At 35.9% G+C, this 23,416-nt stretch overlaps 1 long non-coding RNA gene across 1 annotated transcript in view; it reads right to left on the bottom strand.

Annotated features, from left to right (window-relative positions):
- LOC135205940 (uncharacterized) overlaps window positions 1-23,416 on the bottom strand; it is a 613,197-nt gene that overhangs the window by 484,905 nt on the left and 104,876 nt on the right. The window contains exon 2 of the long non-coding RNA XR_010312637.1: window positions 191-302. This is a non-coding gene — a long non-coding RNA (uncharacterized LOC135205940). The remainder of the gene's footprint in view (window positions 1-190; window positions 303-23,416) is intronic.

Genomic DNA, 23,416 nt, shown 5'->3' with positions numbered 1-23,416 from the left:
AATGGTCATTTGGATTGACAAGCCGATTACCTGTGTTATCATGGCTCTTGGTGCACATCAAGCCCCTTGAGATAAGAATCCGCCCTTCGATATTTTACCCTCTGGACAAGGAACCTTGCTGGTACGAAGCAGGCTGAACCTCAACCACCCATCGGTAAAAACTTGAATACATGACAGACAAGAAACTCACGGATGCAGACGAGGATAAGAGTAGGTGAGACAACAAACCATCGACGAAAGTCGACTCAGAGTTGGGGAAGGGGACACCAAGCTGCTTCGCCAGTCAAAAACTCGTGTCCCATCTGCAACCAAAAAAACAACAACATTCAACATCCATCAATAATCGTTTTTTTTTTCCATCATAAAAAGGAAGTCCAACCACTTACACTCTCTTCTTTTAACTTGATCCAAGGTCGACCTTGGAGACCTTGCCGTTCCATAGTCTGTCTCGCTGGTATCAAGTTACAGCTAATGCTATCGAAGAGCTTCCTATTCGGGTTATAAAGTGTCTAATTTCATTAACAAGGACTGTCTGGATAATAAGACTCAAATGCTTCACTGCTGATAAGCAAGTGAACATGGAACTTTTTGAGACTTTACTTAAGTGGAAACTGTCCAGAGGTACATAGTGCATGGGTAAAGTGTAAATATGTGGATGCATCCATGAATTTTGTGTGCATATATATATTTACACAAATACATGTGTGTGTATATATATATTATATATATATATATATATATATATATATATATATATATATATATAACAGAATGCTTCAGTTTCTATTTTCAAGATACTTCTATGCTTTATGAGATCCTCTTGACCAGCAACAAAAATCAACAAAGAACAAATAGTTTCAATCGCCAAAAAAGCGTGAGGTAGACGGAGAGAGAGAGAGAGAGAGAGAGAGAGAGAGAGAGAGAGAGAGAGAGAGAGAGAAACACATAAAGAAAGGGTTTCTGGGCAATTTAAGAACAGCTTCATATCCGAGACGCTGACTGAGATGATTTAGAAAGGAAAGGGAAATAAGGTACGGAGGAAGACATTACTGTGATAGGAAGGATTCGCGTACAGCTGCGGACTTTCCTTCGTATCGCCTGGCAGCCTTCGAACGCTATGTTTTTTGTGATTGACGTAGCATAGTGCCTTAGTTTTCTTCTTCTTTCTTTCCTTCTAAATTACTTTCTTTTATACTCTTTTTTTTCTTTCTTTCTTTCTTTCTTTCTTTTCAAGGTGACCTACTTCTGTGTTTAGGCTGCATGACAATAACTACCTTCCTCTTTGCTCTCGACTGCGCTTATATTGTAACACAGAACATTTTTTTTGTTTTCATTATTCCCGGCTGAATGCGTTGTTCAAAGACGTATGTTCTTCAAAGTTTTATTATTTCCCTCCAACAAATTCCTGGTAAGTATTCTGCACAAAATAAATGAATCGCCGCTACTGTTTTCGAAAGTGAGTCTTTTGTCTAATAACAATAACATAACGAAGTGATTCTTCGGAAGGGAAATTTTCAAACATACATCAAACATAAAAACACACAGATGTGGAAACACAACTTTTAGGTACACTAAAATAAAATCGAAGAATATAACATAACCTATATTACACTAAAATGTTTTACGTGATTAGCAGAAATAAATTATAAAGCCAGAAAAAACTCAATTTTACTCCATATCCTGACTGAACAAATAAAGGGGAAAAAGGTATAAACAGGAATTGAGGCTAAAATTACATAATTATTAAGAACATAAATTTTGCTATTGACTGAGATAATTTTATTGATGATTCCCTCATCAAGATTTTGATGACAGAGATGATTTTAGGGATGATTCCCTCATCAATAAGATATCGATGACAGAGATGATTTTAGGGATGATTCGTTCAAGAAGATTTTGATGACAGAGATGATTCCCGAATCAAAAAGATTGTGATGACAGAGATGATTTTAGTGATGATTCCTTCATCGAGAAGATTTTTATAACAGAGATGATGTTAGTGATGATTCCCTCATCAGGAAGACTTTGATGACAGAGATGATTTTAGTGATGATTCGCTCATCAAGAAGATTTTAATGATTAGATGATTTTGGTGATGATTCCCTCATCAAGAAGATTTTAATGACAGAGATGATTTTAGTGATGATTCCCCCATCAAGAAGATTTTGATGACAGATGATTTTATTCGTGAAGCCTTCATGATAAAAAAAAATAAAAATAAAAAAAAAATAATGGATAAACACCGAACGTCGCTTCTGCTACTCTCAAGGGAAGACTCGAACATAAACACTTCGAAGAAAATGACATGGAAGAGCTAGGCGCGATAAGGATGATTTTATTCAACACTTTATTACAACTGAATAGTAAAATGAACTGAAAGAGCCTAATCATTGTGGAAGCAAAATATTAGTAACTTTGAGCTATATATTAGGTGGATGTGGAGATTAGTTTACATGAAGACTGAACTTCGTATAAAGACAAGATACCGTTTTAATCCAACAAACCTTACGAAACTAGACACCAGTCATTAGTTGATGAATGACAGTGCAACCAGTGACAGGAATTGGCCAATTAAGAGATTTTACAGATAAATTCTTCAAGTGCGTCTGAAAACATTATCATGATACAGAAATAACAAAACTATACCTAAAGTAAGAGTGCTTTTTTTTTTCTATCATCAGAGACATCGCTTGGAATTACTGGGGCGCATAAGAAGCTCAAATTTGAGACGTTCAAACAGACAAGCAAAACAACTCTGATGCGACTAACCCCGAAATCCTAGATACATAAATAAACAATTTCAATAATTAATAGCGAGGCAATGAGAACGTGATCGCCTTAAACGGAGGAGGAACTCTAAAGTCAATGACCACAAAAACAAACATATGCAAATGCGTGTTAAAAATACGATAAAACAAACAAATAAATCAATCGTGGAAGTGCGTGTCAGTATGTGTTAATAGAATTAACAACCGCTGCTAATAGAACCATAACTGCTATATCACTAAGCTCCTGAATACTTCACATCCTCACGCGCTAATCCCGCGACTGAAGATGCGGAAAACTTCCAGGTTTCTCTCTCTCTCTCTCTCTCTCTCTCTCTCTCTCTCTCTCTCTCTCTCTCGAGGTATAGGGCGATGATAATCCTCAGGTCATTCAACCTCAGGAAAACTGACGGGACAGGAAAAACTAAATGAAAAATACTAGTCTACAAGGACAGAAAAAAAAGGGGATGGGATATTTTGATTGGATATTTGTGTACGGTTTTCATCAGAATCAACTGCGAATGACTGAATGAAGGCTGGGTGTAATTGTTGATTCAGATGGTTTGCTTGTGATAAGCAGTCAAGTCTACCAAAAGTGTCTGACGGACTATCAGCTAATGGAGGTGGCTACCAGGTAGCCAATCAAAGAGTGCTAACGGCCCATCTCCCCTCGTCAATGTCAATAAAACTGTAGGAGTTGGTTAACATGCTATTAGCCAGTGGAGGTGGCTATCATGTAGTCTAACAAAAGGGGCTATCGTTCAGCTTCCGTAAGGCAATGTCCAGATAACGCTCACAACTAAGGGAAGTAGATAACGGTTTATTTACAAAGGAAGGATGGTAAGTTCCTTAGTAAAATGAGTATTTAAAAAGGCAGCCTGCCGCAAACAGAATGACAACCTCAAGAAGTGCCAAGCATCATTTCCACAAGGGACTATCTAAGAATCTGTAACCAAAAAAGGCTCATAGTCTGCTTGAGAATGTTCCTGGCTTAGTAACCAAAAATGGCTCATAGTCTGCTTGAGAATGTTCCTGGCTTAGCAGACTTTAGATGTGGCTACCAAGTTTATCTGACAAGAGAGCTAACGAACAGTGACTACCACAGGAAATGTCCCATAGTTTTTAACAAAAGATATACGACGGGGGTTTGTTTTCCACCTTAATTTCAGTCTTGCGTTTTAAATATTTTTGCTCGCCCAGACGATGAGAGGCAGCAGGAAGTTAATTGCAAACTTACGAATAACGGATGATCATATATACCGCTGTTACAGCTCTCCTTGCCAAAGTACTCACGAAAGCCCATTATTATCTGCATGAATATTCTTATTCGCGAAAACTCTACTTTAACATGAGTGATCACGCAACTAATACATGAAAACGGATTCCTCTCCCTTTTTCTTTTTCGACTTAATTTGTAGCCTTGGCATTATTTATATCCAAAGCACTGGAAGTTATGGACCCGGGATAGCGACACCCACCCCCTCACGACCACAAATAAGGAGGTAATTGTTATTTAATCGTTCTTTTGTCTCGTCTTCCCAGCCGTTAGTCATCCTTTCTTTTCTTTTTTCCCTGAAGTCTTTATCTCGTCCCCTTTCTCTTCTCCCTGACTTGACCCATATACTACTACAAGTACACTTCGCGTTTTGTTTACGATACCTAAATATTTATTATCATTCGCTTTCATTTCTTAATGCACTGTACTAAGGCAGTTTTGGTACCTTTCACTGAGAGAGTAACGTTTTATTCCCGTCAGTCATTGCCTGATCTGAATTCATCTGATGAAATGTCTGTTGTCTGTTTTCTACAGGGATATACTGCAGGTCATTATAATGTTCTAACGGATGCAACAACGAATATCCGGAAAAGGTACGTATGAGAGTTCGTGTATGTAAGTATGTATGTATGTATGTATATATATATATATATATATATAATATCATAGTATATATATATATATATGTATATATAATACATACACACACACACACACACTATATATATATATATATATATAAAATATATATATATATGTGTGTGTATATATATATACGTATATGTATATAAAATACATATATTACATATGTATTATATATATATTATACTAAATTATAGTAGAGTATATAACTAGAATTTTATAATAACCGTATATAATATATATATATTATATATATATATATTATATAATTTAATATTATTATATAAATAGAATTTATATTCCGTATATAAATATATATATATATATATATATATATATATATATATATATATATATATATATTATATATATATATATGAACAAGAAGAATGTAGCGAAGACAAGCGTTATGTGAAAGAATGAAAAAGGAAGAGAATAAAGATTCCTTAATTCAACCATTAAACCAGCCAACACTCATCTAGAAAGACCTCGGAGAGCATGACGAAATTTCGCTCCCAAACTCTCCGGCGCCCTGCGAAAAAGGCAGGTGCAAATCTTCCGCCAAAGTGGGCTGATGTGGGAAAAGGAATACCTGGGCATGAGGAGCGATGTTATTTAAGAAGTCGCAGGATCTTCCGCTGCCCTTGGGATCAGCCCCGCCCCCCCGGCTGGCTGCACGCGTTTTTTTTTTTTTTTTTTTTTGTGGTGGATGCAGTAATAATAGCAGTGTATCGTTTTTTTCATTACCAGTGGGGAGATGGTTTGATATATATATATATATTATATATATATATATATATATATATATATATATATATATGTGTGTGTGTGTATATATCGCAGCAGAGGCGTTACATTTGCGATACGAGAGTAGGATTGAATATAACTTTTCCCATTTGAGAGAGAGAGAGAGAGAGAGAGAGAGAGAGAGAGAGAGAGAGAGAGAGAGAGAGAGACTGAATAACTTACTTTCAAAAGAATTCGCTCATTTTTATAAGTAATTTTGTGGCTACATGAACGAATGATACAATGATACACAATCATCGTTTACTTGCAGGCAAGAATAAGGTAAATTGCATAGCGCCACCACAAACAAACCATAACCTGGCTTCCCACGTGACCCCTTTCTGATACTCCAGATGCGGGTTCGAGTCCTGGAAAGATGATAGATGCCATCCCCATCTTGGCCGAAGCCATGGCGAAATAATATATTAATGAAGCGAGCTCGTACGGGAAGTCGAAAGGTCATGCAAATATTGGAAGGAAAGCAATTTGTATTTTAATGATAGATATGAAATTTAGAAAACAAACTAATTGATGTCATGTCTTCTGAAAGCAGCTGGGAAGTTTTAGGAATGATTGTATCAGCAGTAAATGACGTATTCATAAGACATTTTTTTATAGAAAATATTTATATATATATATATAATTTCAGTACCTTGAAAAACAGGAAACACAAGATCTCCTGCTAACGATATACCTCACACCCCCCCCTCACCCCCTTCCCCCGAAAAAAATTCACTACAGAAATCTTCGTGTCCCCCAACATCTAATAAGATGCATGTCATTGTTAAGTGCAGCGTAAAATTCCAAAGATTCTTAAGGATGACGATGAATTCTTATAACAACCATCAGCTTAGGTCGGGAAGGGAGCGGAACGGTTTAGCTTAATAAAATCTGATACGAATAATCAGCCAGCTAACGAAGTGCGTTTTCACAGTGACGTGATCGTTCTCATGAGCTGGTTCTCCTTGAATCAAACATTCGTGCATGCAGATACACACGCTACATATAAATATATATATATATATATATATATATATATATATATATATAAATATATATATATATATATATATAGTTATATATGGTATATATATATATGATACTAATATTTATATCTATTATACGTATATCTGTATGTATGTAATATATATATAATAGATATATATATATATATATATATATATATAAACACACACAGACACGTATATACTATGTATATAATGTGTGTTTGTATGTTTGTATATGTATTATGTATGTATATATGTACATATATGTATATGTATATATACATATAAGTAAATATAGTATATACATATATGCATGTGGATATTCATACGCACATTCGCAAACACACACACACACATATATATAATGCGTGTATGTGTGCATGCGAGCGTGCATATACTACATATACACATGCATATATGTATATATGCATGTGTGTGTGTGTGTGTGTGTGCAGAATTTACACGCCTTTGCATTAGAATGCGCACAAACTCTCACACTGATACAGATATGCGAACTGCATTTTGGCGTTGATTAAACACTGCCATATCTGATACACCTCGACGGTCCTCAATATCTTGATCAGTATTACCCAGAGCGTGGTCATGTTCGCTTCCTCTTAAAATTCAGAAGCCTCGCAGCCTAAGTGCATTCTGCATGCGTGCACCTGACATCCCAGTATTAATCTGTCTGTCTGATTTCCTAATAAAGAAAATGATACCAGCTGTCACTGAGTGCTGTTGATATTCTGGTGTGAACGTTTCCGTTTGATGTGTAGTAAAGGAACAACAAAATTCATCAAAATTATTATTATTATTATTATTCTAATTTATCACTACTATCATTATTTACGTACCCATGTTCATTTGACTTTAACCCTAGAAAAGTTTCAATATTAATATATTATTATATATATATATATATATATATATATATATATATATATATATATATATATTATTTAAAATTCTTGATACACATTAAACATATGGTGGAAAACATGTCACTGTATATTTGTTAACAGATATTAATATAATATATATATATATATATATAATATATAAATATATATATTATTATGTATATGTATATTATAATATAAAAATAAATAGGTATATCTAACACCTTCAAGCATCACAAGATATTAAGGTTGCTAATTTCAAAATGCTAGACCGTCCTGGACAATTAATATAAATTTAAAAAAGTATTTGAATACTGAAATTCCTGACAAATTAACACGTATATTCTCTGACTCTCAAGTATTACACAAAATTCAAATTGGTAAATATTATATAAAATATTATATAATACTAAAATATAATTTCCATTGATCAATATCAACAAATATTTTATTATTGTAACAAATGTTTAAGCAATGTTTTCATGGTTAGATTTTATACGAGCTTACTCAAAGTTCTGTAATTTCATCAGTCAAAATCTTATGTTTACGTTCTCTCTCTCTCTCTCTCTCTCTCTCTCTCTCTCTCTCTCTCTCTCTCATGGTAGTAGCAGTGAGGCTCGTATTGTGGAACAGGTCATGGTAAGAAAGGATCCACAGTATTATAACGCAAATATTAGAATATTAAAAGAAAGACGAAATTAATGCAGGTGTGGTGGTGGTAGTAGCTGTGGTGGTAGAATGGAAATGGAGAAAATGGAGAAAGGAGAAACATTTAGCAATACTCCATTGAAGTATAGTGATACAGTAAGCAAAACATGTTTTATTCTGAAGAAAGTGCAAACATCGAAAACATCTGGGAGTATTTGCGGTAGTAATGATGTAATGGAGAAATTGTTTCCAACGAAACGCTTAAACGTGAGGCAACAAACACGATCTGCATCTCTGCACCGCCACCAAACCCCGCAAAAATACCCTAAATATCTGTTTTGGTCAACGTGCCCACAAGGGCAAGACCCGCAGGTATCGGGAGGGGGACCTTCTCGACAACACGACGGGGGTTCATGAAATTTGGGTGTAAAAGCGAATGCAAGTAATAATCTAGTGCCTGATGCCCCGAGGACATCGGATGAGAGCCCTCGGGAGGCTACGATGAACTTTGCCTCCTTAAGTATTTCCTCCTGCTGCCGCCGCCTACTGCCGTTGATTCCATGGGAGACGGTGGAACTGGATGGAGGGCGGGAAGGAGTTGGGCGGGGAGCTGCTGGTAGAGGGGGACCCCATGAGTCATGCTCCAGCCCGGCAACAAAGGAGGACTCTTTGTTGTCTTATGTCTGGCAGTCACGTCGTACCGTAAGGTGGATATTCCCACCCACCCCCTAAAAGGAGGACTGACTTGGGTTTAAATGTAGGTTAATGTGTATTATCGACGGTAAAAGGGGGACTGTAGAGGTCGAGGGAGGTGGTGGAAGGGACTATGATGAGGGTGCCACTCAAGTTATTTGTTTGTTTATGGTAAGGCTTCCTCCCAAATTCAATTTTTTATCAGTCTCTCATACTAAGTTATTGTACTTGTTAACGTTTGGGCCTCGTGCCATGAAAAGGACGGAACAGAGAGAACTTTGTCAACTGCGAAAACTGCAACTCACAATTTCATCACAATTTCTTAAGAGATTAGTTGCCACTGCGTCTTTCAGTGGATTTTGATGTTAACTTAAATATTCCAAACTCCTTGCATTGAAGGCACTTGAAAATATTATTTGCTACGGGTTTCTTCCCTCTTACTGACAACTCGCGAGAGTTGAAGTCATCATGATAACTTTTAATGGTTCTTTTACCCAGTTCCATTACTCAGCATTCTCTCTATTCGCTTCCAGCGAGATTTTAATGTTTATTCTTCCAGCCATCAAGTCGTCAAAGTCATCATTAAACCTTCATTCCCTCACCGTAGATACCGCGTTACTCGGGCGAAAATGCGCCGAAGATATTTTTATATGACCTCCTAACCCAGCCGAAGAGATAAGATCCTCATTAGCGAGGGTTAAAAAGAAGCCAAGCACCGCTCTTTACATCAAAACAACGTTAATATCAGTTTCCCCTGCCCGCCCCTGTTGTTACGGATATATTTTACGTCAGTTATAGTTATGGCTACGTGTACACGTGTGTGTGTGTGTGTGTTTATTTTATATATCATATATATATATATATATATATATATATATAATAATATATATGTGTGTGTGTGTGTGTGTGTGTGCTGTGTGTGTGGTGTGTGCGTGCATACATATAAAATTTACATACACACACACAAACACAGACACGACACACACACACAAATATATATATATATATATATATATATAATAATATATATATATATATATATATATATATATATATATCTCATACGCCTTCGGACAAATACTGTACTTAAGTTTCACGTCACATACAGCTCCTCTCTCTCTCTCTCTTACATACACACACGCGCACTTCCACACACTTTTTCCTTACAAGAGAATCAATGTATGTTCCTTCTTCACGAAGCCATTTGTGAACTGCATATCAATTAGTTCTTGATGCCCCTTTCCTTCTGAGTAATTACGGACTACTATGATGATAACAACTATGCGCTCTGGGTAACCAAAAACTGAACGGTCGTCGTCCTTATGAACAGCCCCTCTCGCAGGTATTAGGAACACAATGATGAGTATTTTTTTTTATGATGAAGGGGCTTCTTTAGGAGCAAGGTATGTTTTAGTGAAAAACTATAATTCACGAAATTTTTTGAACCAAGGAGACTTAAAAGGTGTCGAATTTGTTGGAATGACTAATGTAAAATAGCAGGTAATACATAAAACTGTAAAAATAGTCAAAATACAAAAATGTAACTGATCGTGCAACTCTACCTTTTTGAAAAGAAATTATTTAGATGATCATCCACATAATTCAAATCAGTCTTAAACCAAGAAATTTACACATTTACCTACACGTAAATCATTTATGTAAAATACCATGTAAATCACTGTCTTCAGCAGTAAATAAAAATAAGGGCTGCCAACGAAGCAAGAACCCGTGCTAGCATAAGACCAACTTATTCAAAGCAATTGGGCAAATATCGATAAAATAGATGCATGACTTATCCTGATACAGAATATACATTCTTTGACAGGGGCATTGTAATTATTCACAATGACGGGCTATGATTTGACATTTTTCTTTCTATGCATAAGCCAGATTTATTTTGATTAAGTATATTGTCCCCCGTTTTTTTTTTTTTTTTTTTTTTTTTTTTTTTTTTTTTTTTTTTTTTTTTTTTTGAATTGAAAATTGCAAACACGGGTTTTCCTGGTCAAATCTTTCAGCTTTTCGAAAACAATAACCAGTTAATCTACAATCTAAAGCCAAGTGTTATATATAATCATACCATCTGCTAGATAAACCTAATAAAGCGCTATTTTCTATATAACAGGTTTCCTTTGAATTTAAGACATCCTGTGTTGAGTTTTGACCTCTCTATAGCATGCGACGAAGAATTTACTGCTTCTTGTAAATAACATTTCATTTAATACACGACGATCGATGGTTTCTATAATCCAAAGTTTGTGCAGCAGCGTTAGTGGATTGGTTTAAGTAACAAAGGCATCATAATATTTTTAATAAAATTTTTAACAACGACTCGAGGTAGCACAAATTACTGATGAAACTGGTAAGCAAAGTACCTGTCATGTTTCTCTGGATACTTAAATATTTCTAAATGACAACTTCCGTAAAATATATAACAGCAATAAATTACAAAGAAAATAACTAAACTCAGGTTCTTTATTCACGGTGAACTAAAATCCAGTTCTGTTATACTTTCTCGTCAACCTATAAGACTTAGTCTCAAATAATTATTTCAAAAGACTACGAAAGAAGATTATTGCTAAATCAAATTAAAAAAAATGAAATATTTCTACGAAAAATAAATATACAGGGCACCGTACAACAGTGAATTATATGCCACCATCCATGTAAAAAGAAAGAAAGAAAAAAAAAAACAATTATCCCAACCATTAAAGGAGAGGGGTTGTGTTTTGCAACTGATACCTTGTTGCACAACCACACGCCATAACCCTTCATATGGTACCGTGAAATCTTGTATGTGTCTTATGGCTGGCGGAGGGGACGAGAGAGAGAGAGAGAGAGAGAGAGAGAGAGAGAGAGAGAGAGAGAGAGAGAACGTAATTGGCTTCAAGGCTGGGAAGGGGCTTTAAACGCATTTTGATACCCTTCTTGCAAAACTAAATACCATAACCTTCCAAATGGCAACATCAAATCTCTACTTTTGATGATTAATTAGTAAAAATGGAAGACAATGCGAAGAGAACAGAGGACGTCATCGCCGCCACGAACACGCAAAGATGTAAAAATGACACATACATTCAGTGACGTTTCGATTTATCATAATTAAGTCAAACCTGAATTAATATGAAACAAGCTAAATACAGACTCAGAACATTTACGAAAGCTCTGTGAGGTTTTACGAATATTCCAGAAAATCATAAAACCTCACCAATTATATCGATATCTATAGTAAATGGATGAAACTTACACACACGCATCTATACATCCGCATATATATGATGCCTGAAGGTTATTCACATAGAAAAACGAACTTCTAGTTAATAAATACTAGAATAAATAAATACTAGAAGCAAAACAACAATCAAGAGGAGTATATAACTTATGCTTAAGAGTAGATAATACAATTCTAAACGAAATCCCAGATAATCGTCTCGACCCTGTACTAACCGGCCGTCCCTTCTTTCAACTCTCCTTTACAAGGAAAATTTAGGAATGATTGAGAAAGTGTATTCTGCAACTGATATTTCTGAGGAGCCCCTCTGCCTCCCTAGTACATATGCAAACGCATGTATATATATATATATATATATATATATATATATATATATATATATATATATATATATATATATATATATATATATATATATAAAATCAAGTTACAGACCTCATGCTTGTTACAAACAGGTGTGTCGCGTGTATACATTCAGATAACTAAAAAGGTCGCAGTTTGCCAAGGAGCATATCCTTTCAGCGTACCTGTACCGAATACCTAGTAGCTGGACGGGATATAGCGTCTTGGAGTTCCCAAGATGACACCCAACTTTTCCTTCTTCGGGTCTTTGGAGAAAAAACCGCGGCTATAAATATATAAGAGACGAGCCTTATAAAGCATTGATTCAGATATCGAGGATTTTGTTTTTCGTTTTATGATTGGCAGCTTGGAAATATTCAGTGAAGTGCTCAGGTGTTCATGTATAACCTTTGGCTTGACGCTGTAATGGTAGTGAGTACATGGCACACTGCAATTCAGTTACTGATAAATACGTAATTTACGTTACATATGCAACAAAATTTAATCCACTGATTAGGTTGATAACTGTTTGGTTCAATTGCATCAAATTATATATATATATATATATATATATATAGAGATATATATATAGATATATGTGATGTGTTATATATAGATATATATATATATATATATATATATATATATATATCTATATATATATATATGATATACACACATAATATAATTTTTTCTTCTATATCAAAATATGCAGAACAGCATTTTCCTTCCCAAACGCAAACAAACCCAAAAGAGAAACACCAGCGCAGTTGCAGTGAATGTTTTCAAGTGCTGTGGCGCAACCACATTAACATGCTGGGGAAGATAACGGCCAAAGGACATCCACTCAATTTCGAAGGATTCGAGGAAGACCTTTAAGGATGCTGGTGGGTTCCTAACGCAACCCAGGCATTTGTACACACATATTCTTGCGGCGAGGAAGGTGACTCGAAGATTCTTGAAGAAGAATTCCTGAGGATGTTCAAGGCTGTGCTAGAGAGAGAGAGAGGAGAGAGAGAGAGAGAGAGAGAGATCCTACGGGGTTTTCCCCTTCGTTCTTCTGCTAGGCGAAGAAGGATTCCTGTGATCATGGTATGCATCCCTAAATTCTACTTCAATAGGCACCCTAGGGATGCTACTTGTCAGTTAAATCGTGTACCACATTTTGGACAAGTTGGATGTTCAGTCAAACTTTTCTCATTGTAATTATTGTTGTAATCGGTATACGGTTTATTGACATCCCTGACCACATGTCAAGTTGATGGACATATTTTCAGTAAGAAAGCAGATATTCTACGTTGCAAATCTCGTACCTTCTGGGAAAAAGCTAATGGTAATTTCATAGTTAAGAATGAATTTTGAAATTCATGCCGACCCTCGTCCCATCGAAAAAAAAAATTAAATATGACTTTATTATATATCTACTTCCTTCCATCCCATGAAAACTTTTAACAACCATACGAATAGTCAACTTTAGCTTGACGATCTATGCAGAAGAGAGGAACCTTAATAAACTGACCAAGTTCAGCAAGTGGCGACAAAATTTCCCTATTCAACTACCATAACTCTGCTCTGCTCAAATTAACCAAACTGTCATCTTGGGTGTACCCGAACAGCTAATGGAAGCGCCCATTTATTGACCATAATCAAACCTACTACATGAGGTCTTTATGGCTAATCAGTAAATCTGCTAACTTTCTCCTTGATTTCTATCATCTTGAGTTACTTTGCATCAGTGATCTTAAATGGCCCTGACAATTGGGTTGGCGAACATCCTAATAGGTTTCCTCATCATCCTGAAGCGCCAGTTAATTCATACAATAACCTATTACTAAATGAGATACCCGTTCGCGACTATTTTCCCTCAATTTATTGTATATATAGACCACAAGAAGTCAATGACCTCAAATGTTCCCAATCATGAACAGTCAAAGATCTTTGAACCCATTTATAAAGAGACTCCTCAACTAAGGAGGCCAGTTTATAGCAACACAGTCCCTTCTACAAGCGGGAGAGGAAATTCCATCACCTCACTTCTCGTAGACACAAGAACAGGCTGCTTCAAAATTCTGATTTTCTTGTGACACGTGGGATGCTGCCAAGGTCTCATGCTAGTTTGAACACGCCATGACGATGATCTCGCTCTGAATGGCCACCCTTGGCACACTGACACTCAGGAAAGTCCATCAAACAGCTTGTCGTTCGAACCATTATTCTAATATTCAATTACAGTAGCAAACCCACTTAAGTTGTCGCTGCAAAATCACAGACGCGACATTTAATGAATTGGTAATCCCTAAGATGGTTACACCAAGCAGACAGTCTGCATAAAAGGAGATGCCGGAGTCACCAGATAAGGACAGTTTCTAGTTTATTAAGACTAAGACTGTTGACGGTCTTCGCTTGCATACATATAAAGCAACGACAGTGAGGCATCGGCACAGAAGAAAAAGAACTTTTGTCATAGTGCTTACAAAGTAGCAAGATGCTATAAAACATAATTCTTAATTCCGTTATTGCTGCGAAAGGCTATCGTATCAGGAGTGGATAAGGTATACAGTCAAATACAGGGAATAGTGATATATCGTCAAGATGAAGTGTGGGCTGGCTAGGGACTTTATTCTTGCGGATACGAACAAGAAACACAGCACTGCAGTATGTGATAGACCTTGTATCAACGATACATGACAAGAGCTGCCTCAGAGGTATATTGATTGTGACCTTTAATTGGCTAACGTTAAGGATGCTTCACATCCAGTCTGTGTCAGAAGGAAACTCACACAGCAAAACAAAGACATGTCTAGCAAGAGGAAAAAACAGGAGAAAGATACAACGTGAAGTTGACATGTGCAAGAACACTTCCTTGCTTACACCAGTACTCACTTCCAAGGATTCAACACAAAGACAATGACCACAGGATGGCCATAAACTTGGCTGAACAACTACACTTAGCATATTCCAGTGATGTTTCCTTTTTTTCTGTTGTTCCATGTGTTGTTCTCGTCAGTTTTCTAAGAGCAGTCTAACAAATGTCTTTCAACCACAAGGACTCAGGAAGGACATATATAATAATATATACATACGAATACAAAAACACATGCGAAGTACGCGACAACCAAACTGATAGCATAGAAGATGGCATTTCTCCATCACTTTGCCGAAGTTAGCCAAATATGTTTTATTTGGAAGCAACATCATTTCCGAGAAGCATTAATGAATGATGTCCTGATCCGTGAAGGTTTGAAGGCTTAATTTGACTTAATGAAATTCTAATTTTCCTCCCGTTCCAAAAACCGTTATCAATATGAAGTCAAACTTTCCGGCTAATGATAAAAGGATTTCAAGTGAGGCGCGAATATTATGTGGAAATCAAGAAGGCAAAACTGACCACTAATCGAAAAATTAAATGACTCGAGGAAATGACGCACCAACAGCGAAAAAAAATAAAAAATAAAAAAAGTAACCAAAGAAATACGGCCATGAGAGCAACGCCAGAAAAATCAATATTCGATAAACCGTTGTGAATGACCATGAGATCAAGAATCTTCACTGATGTTCGTAGAGATAAAGTAATTGTAAAAAAGAAGAGAATAAATAAAATAACATGACAGAGAATAGGAAATGGCAAACGCAGTACACACACACACACAGAGAGAGAGAGAGAGAGAGATACAACACACGGTGTAGAGGAGGTAAATGTAAACCCAGTCGGGAAGTGTAGAATAAAAACAGGGGAGGGGTAACAGGAAAGGAAAAAAATGTACTAATGGGGATTGACATATTAGGAAAAACAATAAAAGATCACCAATAATTATAATGAAGCGCGTGGGAGAGAGAGAGAGAGAGAGAGAGAGAGAGAGAGAGAGAGATCCCTCCCCGGCGTAGCCACAATATATATACATATTCTTTTCCCCATGATCGGGTATAGCACAAATTGACTTTTTTACTAATTAACCTGAAATATCCTTTAGCTTGCCCGGAAATAATTCCTTTGTGTTCGCGGCCGATAAAAATTTCATCAAACATAAAGCATCATTACGTATGCAATGTAAGTTGGGATCGGTAATTTTGATAACTTTGTAGAAATGCAATTAGAGCAAAAATGAGACGGGGGGAAAAATGTACCAAGTATTTATTTTCGAATAATTACTGTAACTGAACTATTGCTTTTGATACCGCGCTCTTTTTTTATGTATCTTTTTACCCCCACCCCCTTTCACCCCCTCCCCCACCACAGCCGTTTACACACCCCCACCCCTTTCTCTCTCTCTCTCTCTCTCTCTCTCTCTCTCTCTCTCGCCACGATATATTTGGTCCACATTCTGAGTAATAATATGGACGTTGGTGAAATTATTTGCAGAGCCTCACTTTTTATCTACAACAAAGAAACTTCGGCTTAGAGGTCATATGCCACAAGCAGGAAAGAATATCAAGGTCTGGTTTCCAATGCGTAAAACATTTTATCTTTTGACAATTTTTCTTTCTTTTTTTTTTTTTTTTTTTTGCATTTTCTTTTTTGTCTCCGTTTTTACAACAAACGAGTTCACCGCGGACATTCAAAGTAGCTTTTGCAACATGAAAAGGAAAACTCTAATTACGGCGGTGATTTGTGATTAAGTTTCTGCAAAACGTGAAAGATTTATTGGAAGCGGGACGTGGAAAAAAAAGCGGGAAAAATTAAATGCGAGGTTCTTTCGACTCTCGCAGTCAACAGACCGCGGGAAAAATGGAGTTATACATAAGCTTGTGTTGACAAGTCAACAGAAAATAACCTCGCGGGCCTGTTATCAAATTCAATGAGGCTGGAAAATATTGCGTTAAATGATTCAAGAGACATCTAATTACGGCGAAAGACAACAAGATATTTACGTTAACGAATGAGCGATCAAAATCATTCGGGCCGGTATAGCCTCTGGTTGAGCCGATCGCTCAAGAAGCTAAAATGGATTCGGCTGTATATTTAAATCAGGACGCGGAACGAAAGCATTAAGGTGCATAAAATACTTGGTAAATCAGGAGAGAAAAAAGGAACTGTTGACATGGCCGTCAAAGAGACCGAAATCCCAACTGCAAAAATGGAAGGCTCCTCCTCCTCCTCCTCCTCCTCCTCCTCCTCCTCCTCCTCCTCCTCCTCCTCCTCCTCCTCAAGTAAAGGAGCAGATGGACACTTTGATGTCTTTCAACCTAACCTCATATCAACACCAATTAACTGCAACCCGACATGACCACAGTAGCAACAGTGAAATCGCGGCAAATTGCAACTTGCATCGAGGAGCTCTATCAAAAGCTTCATGGTCGACAGTTAAAAAAGGAAAAGAAAAATTACTCCTATTACGTAGTTTGTAGAGCAAGAGTTTAGGGGGAAGAAAGGAGTTCGTCTTAACGTAACTTTTTACGTATGAAAGTACAAAGACGATAAGAAATTTCCTGCTCATGGAGAAGAGCTGGTTAGTTCAGATTATAGTGCGTTAAATAAAGAAAAAAAAATTCCGGGACACAAAACATAATCTTTAAGGATTTAACCATTTGGAAAAATCAGAATTCACAGATGTGCCAAGATTCTAAAAGGATCTTGCCACGTTCTTTGAGCAAAGAAGACATGACCTTCCAGTGTTTTGCCATAGCGCTCAAACAAAACAACGTTTTATTCATGTTCTTGGAACAACTGGAACTGTAATGATTATTCACTGCTTGCCGAAATCCTTCCTATTTTTCATAATTTCACATAATATTTTCATATTTCCTGTTATTCCTGGTTCCTCCTCATAGTTCCACAGGGACGTACTACAACAGGCATCTTCTCATCGGACTAAATTGAAACTGCTTAGTATTGTAATGATGCATACCATTAACTCCTATGGACCTAACATAGAGTTGAGCCACCTCTAATAAACTCTTTTATATAAAGTAATACTAACACTTTATAATTACCATTACAGATCTATTTGCAGATCCAACTGTATGTTTTTATGCGAACGCTGACGCCCAATGCGATATTCTTCAATCGCCTTCTAGCCTTCTACTATCACATAAAATCATTTCATGTGCTCTACTACTCAAGTTTTATAGTAATAAATTCTAATTGAAACGTAGTATTTCTTTTTAATTAAGGAAAGGTGCTGAAGGAAATTAAAATATAGTAAGGAATAATACTGACCCCAAGGGCGTAAAAAGCAATTAAGAATGAACTAAATGGTGAGAGGAAAAGGCTCTGGAAATGATATTCTTTCATAATTGTGGATAAATGAATAACCTTTACTTCTCTGGGGCAGTTCTTCCAGACTTCCGTATAGTTAGTTGCAAGACTTATGACAAATAAATGTTCCATCTACAGAAACACGATATCTTTCATAAAAAACGAAGAGTGCCGTACAACTTAAATATAAATATGGCATTTACTATGACTGAAGTGATGATATACTTTCATAAATGAATCTTCCGTTTTACTTCAAGAAGTAAAAAGTAGTCGTCAAGAAGAAGACTACTCTTTTGTCGTTTCTGAATAATAAAAAAAAACTGTAAACTATAGTTTGAAGTAATTGGTTAAACTCATCTTTGCTTGTAAGTTTAATGTGATATTAAAGGATAAAGCAAACATTGTATACACATCGGATTGGATGGAATATCTAGAATTCAGGCCAAAGGCCAAGCCCTGGGACCTATGAGGTCATTCAGCGCTGACACGAAAATTGACAATAAGAAGGTTTGAAAGGTGTAACTGGAGGAAAACCTCACAGTTGCGCTATGAAACAATTAGTAGAAAGGGTGGAAAGTCAGATGGAAGAGAGAGAATATGAACAGGGGTACAGTGAGAGGAATGAAAGAGGTTCTAGCTCGGGACCGAAGGGACGCTGCAGAGATCCTTTAAGTAATGCCTAACTCATCGGATTGGCGCATCGACTATCTTTACTTGTTAAATTAAGGAGTTATGTAAACTCCCATGGAGACTCTACCATTAAATAATATCAATAATATCATTACCATGTTTTACTTCCATTCCGGAGAGGTTGTAAATATTGTCTGGAATTTAAAAGATTCAAGACAACAGCTACGTTTTTGCAATTTTCATTTCATTGTGGAAGGAAAAAGAAAAGTGCAGATTTTGAAATTTCATTCAATTCCACATTAATTAATGAAGCATAGCCTGGTTAATTACTTAAGCAAACACCCAGAGTAGTACAAGCTGATCAACAGCGCTGGACACAAAAATGACTAGGAATATCTTTTCACCAGCTCATACAAATACTTTATGATATACTGCTAATAATTCAAGATTGATTATTCTAAAAATATGTAGCAACGGTCAATGGCGGCCATAAAAACCAAATATTTGGAGAAAGCAGAATTCAATTACATTTCAACTGTAGAAAAATCAGTTAACATTCATACATTCCACACAAACGTAGTATGTTCGGAACAAAATTAAAGAGACTCCAAACTGTGAAAAAATAGGAAAGTTTAAAATCTATTCAAATCAACAATAATTAGATACCGAGTGGCAAGTTCTCCAGATACCAAAAAATGCTACACTATAACAAGAATTACAAGAAAAAATTCTCTCTAGGAACCAGGGAAAGAGGGTAAATTGCCTTCAAGAAACTTCCACAGGACATCAATGTACCAAATACCCAAATGCCAACGAGAACTGTTATTCATTACAAAACGGCTGAAACTGGCAATCTCTCAATGATTTCAAAGAAATCTTATTTACTGCAGCTGGTTCAATGTGGTTAGAAAACGACACACCTAACTGGGCATCCTTCACACACTCCTAACTCCATTTCATCAAAGAATTCGGATCACCTGAAGATTAGCGACCCCTAATACCTCTCCTGAAGAAAAAGCGACCCCAATATTTTCCTCCTGAAGAAAAGTGACCCCAATATTCTCCATCTGAAGATAAACGACCCTGCTTGTTGGTGTCTCCCACTCTTCAGGTGACCGCCACTTTAGCTCATAATATTATAGAAAAAAAAAAAAAATATATAGATATATATTCATTAAAAACTGCTTTATTAAACATTTGTTGAAAACACAAATTTAGACAAACAATCAGTAGTTAATTAAAAGTATATTGCCTTGCAATTTCAGTAAAAAAATAATCAAACCTACTGTAACCCCTGTGGATAGCGCGCGCAGCACAACATTACCTCTTGCCAGAACATACCGAGCTTGCCAAGAATCTTTAAATATGCGGATAAGGCCCGAAGCGCCGTTCTGCCATGGCCTTACTGTAACCCCTGTTAATTCCTCACCTTAAGAAAAGCGACCCCAATATTTTCCACCTGAAGAAAAGCGACCTCAGCGTGTGTTGGGGGTCGCTTTTCTTCAGGTGATCCAAGAATTCTATCTGCAACTCACCCAAAAGCACAAACTGAAAATCAGTTCAACTGAAACTAAAGCCTCATAACGAAAATGTCACGTTGATTCCAAAACCAGGCGTCTATTCATTCAGGGTTCATGCAATCGTATTTTTCACCACACTTCCCCTGTTTCCATGTCTGTAAATATGATCAGATATTTTGGCAACTAAATATATGCGTACAGCTTAATTTTGAATCTGTACACTAATTTCGTTCTTGTGATGTCTTATGGATATGACAAAATTAATATACAGATTATAAAATATACAATTTTTTTAAGTAAATTGTATTTTTCCTAGCTATACAAACCTGAGGTCCTTTACTATATGCCTTAAGTAATTCCTATAATAAAGGACCGAGGGTTTGTATGTCGCGAAGGAACAAACAATTTATACATTTAAAACATCATTCTAAAGTTCTTCTCCTAACACCAACGAGAACAGTTAACCGCCAATTTTTTTCTTTTATGTGGATGTCGATAAAATAAAAGACCTATTACTTTCGTTTGAAAAAGAAAATGCATAAAAATTCATAGAAATATACTTTTAAAAAAAGGAGAAAAAGAGAGGCCCAAACCCAAAGCAATCGAAAGCTGGGAGACATGAGGATATGGAAGCACTGAAGGAAGCTGGCGCCTTCGAGTATGGACAGAAGAGACGCGGCGCCAAACCCACCAATCCAAGCATTCCTGATCGCAGAAAATGCCAGGAGTACCCACAAGGAAGGAAGGTAGGTTTGACAAACGTTGACCCTTTACAAACTTGTTTATCACTATGCAACTCATGAGAGAATTTTCCTAGCCGTGAATCAGTATTAGTGAGATTTCTAAATAGCTGTTCTGTCATGAGTTTATTTTGTCATGTTCGTGTATCTAATCAACTTTAACAAAACGGGCTTAAATCTCCGAGTTCAGTCGTGAGTGTGAAGCAAGAATTCTTCTACGCCCTTCAAACAAGGTAAGATTTCACTGTTAAGATGCTGAAGTTGCTAGCTAGAATTTGATGTTTGGCTGGTTCCTCTATCCCTACTTTAGACTGAAAATTAAAGTACACATTTTCTCTACACACCAAGTGACACAAAATTGTCATATTAGCAGTCGTACAGAAACCTATTTTCAGTTACCTTACGATGGATAATTTGATTAACAAAGAAACTGGTATTTTGTACAATACAGTTTTGAGCTGAACATTAGACGATTACCAGATAAAGATACATAATACCGAAGCACTCTAAGTAAAAGCTAAAATTAATCTTAAAATCCTCCCAATATGAAGATTCTAAAAAGATCGAACCCCTCATTTCTGAGAACAACTCATTACAAGACAACCTCAATTTATGGCAATTTTATCATCTTACAATATGTGCTTCCTTTAAGCAGTGTACTTAATCTAAACTTTTCTTACAATAACAGAAGACACATTTGCTATGCTTGACAAATCTCGGGCTACCTCTCAAACATTCATGTTCCTTGCTAACGAGAGTAACGGAATCTTATCGTGCCATAAATAATATTAATTTTTAAATTCACATGCACGGTATTTTTTCCTTGGGTAAAAATAATTAAAAGGAACTGTTTCTTCTACTTCTTCTATTATTATTATTATTATTATTATTATTATTATTATTATTATTATTATTATTATTATTATTATTATTATTATTATTATTATTATTATTATTATTATTATTATTATTTGCAGTGGCATTGGTAGTTTTTTTTTCAGAAAGATTCCAGAAATCATGTTAAAAATGGAAAATGGCAATAAGAATTTGGGTCACTTTAAAATAGTATCAATTTTTAGTTAAACAACTAATATATACCTAGATGACAGTACTGAATTTTCTGAATGTCAACAATATGATAAATTTGGCAACTGTCAATGACCAAACTGATTTACCAAGGAATTGTTTGTGCTTCTCCTTATTGATGATGTAAAAAAAATTAAAGTGTAAATTCTAGAGATTTATCTAAACATCCTAAACTTATGTTTATTTTTTCATATAAATATTTTAGCTGACATTAACTATTCAGGCATTATAATATTTTTCTTTCTTTTAATCTGCACAGAACAAATTAAAACGTTCACCCACGAATACATTAATATCATTTTCGACAGATCACTTCGAATATCAAAATAACATAACCATTTATTTACTTATTTGCTAATATAAGAAGCACAAAAGCATTCGTTGCATATTGTTCTGCAGCGTATTTAACATCACAGTATATATATATATATATATATATATATATATATATAGATATATATATAAGATGTATGATGTATGTGTATGTATGTATGTATGTATGTATGTATGTACATAGTACATATGTCTGTGTTGAATTAAAACCATCGCTGTGAAATAGTGTACACAACTCATAATGTCATGATTACATTGTTGTATATTAAAAATCCATCGGATATCAGTCTATTGTATTATAAGTAAAAGTTAAAAACAAAAACTTTCTAACACCTGAACGGTGTTCTTACTTAAGGTTTTACGTTCAAAAATAAAAAATTTCACAATCAAATCAATGTACTCTAGACTTCGGCACAAGCAAAACAGCTCCACCTTCTTTTCAGGATGCCGGAGAGTTCTAAATAACCAGAAATTAATTGCCTCAACAATATATCACATCACTAATCCCCACAACGGACGAATCTCCCGAAGGAAAAAGCTTTCAAAATTCGCGAAAGGAATCGTCCGTAGGCGTTCGTACCGGCGGTATAGGTAGCGGACGGCGGCCGGCGGCGCTGACGA

The sequence above is a fragment of the Macrobrachium nipponense genome, chromosome 29, assembly GCF_015104395.2.
Source record: "Macrobrachium nipponense isolate FS-2020 chromosome 29, ASM1510439v2, whole genome shotgun sequence".
Classification (NCBI taxonomy): Eukaryota; Metazoa; Arthropoda; class Malacostraca; order Decapoda; family Palaemonidae; genus Macrobrachium; species Macrobrachium nipponense.
The sequence above is the reverse complement of the archived record's forward strand: the minus strand, read 5'-3'. Positions and strand labels throughout refer to the sequence as shown.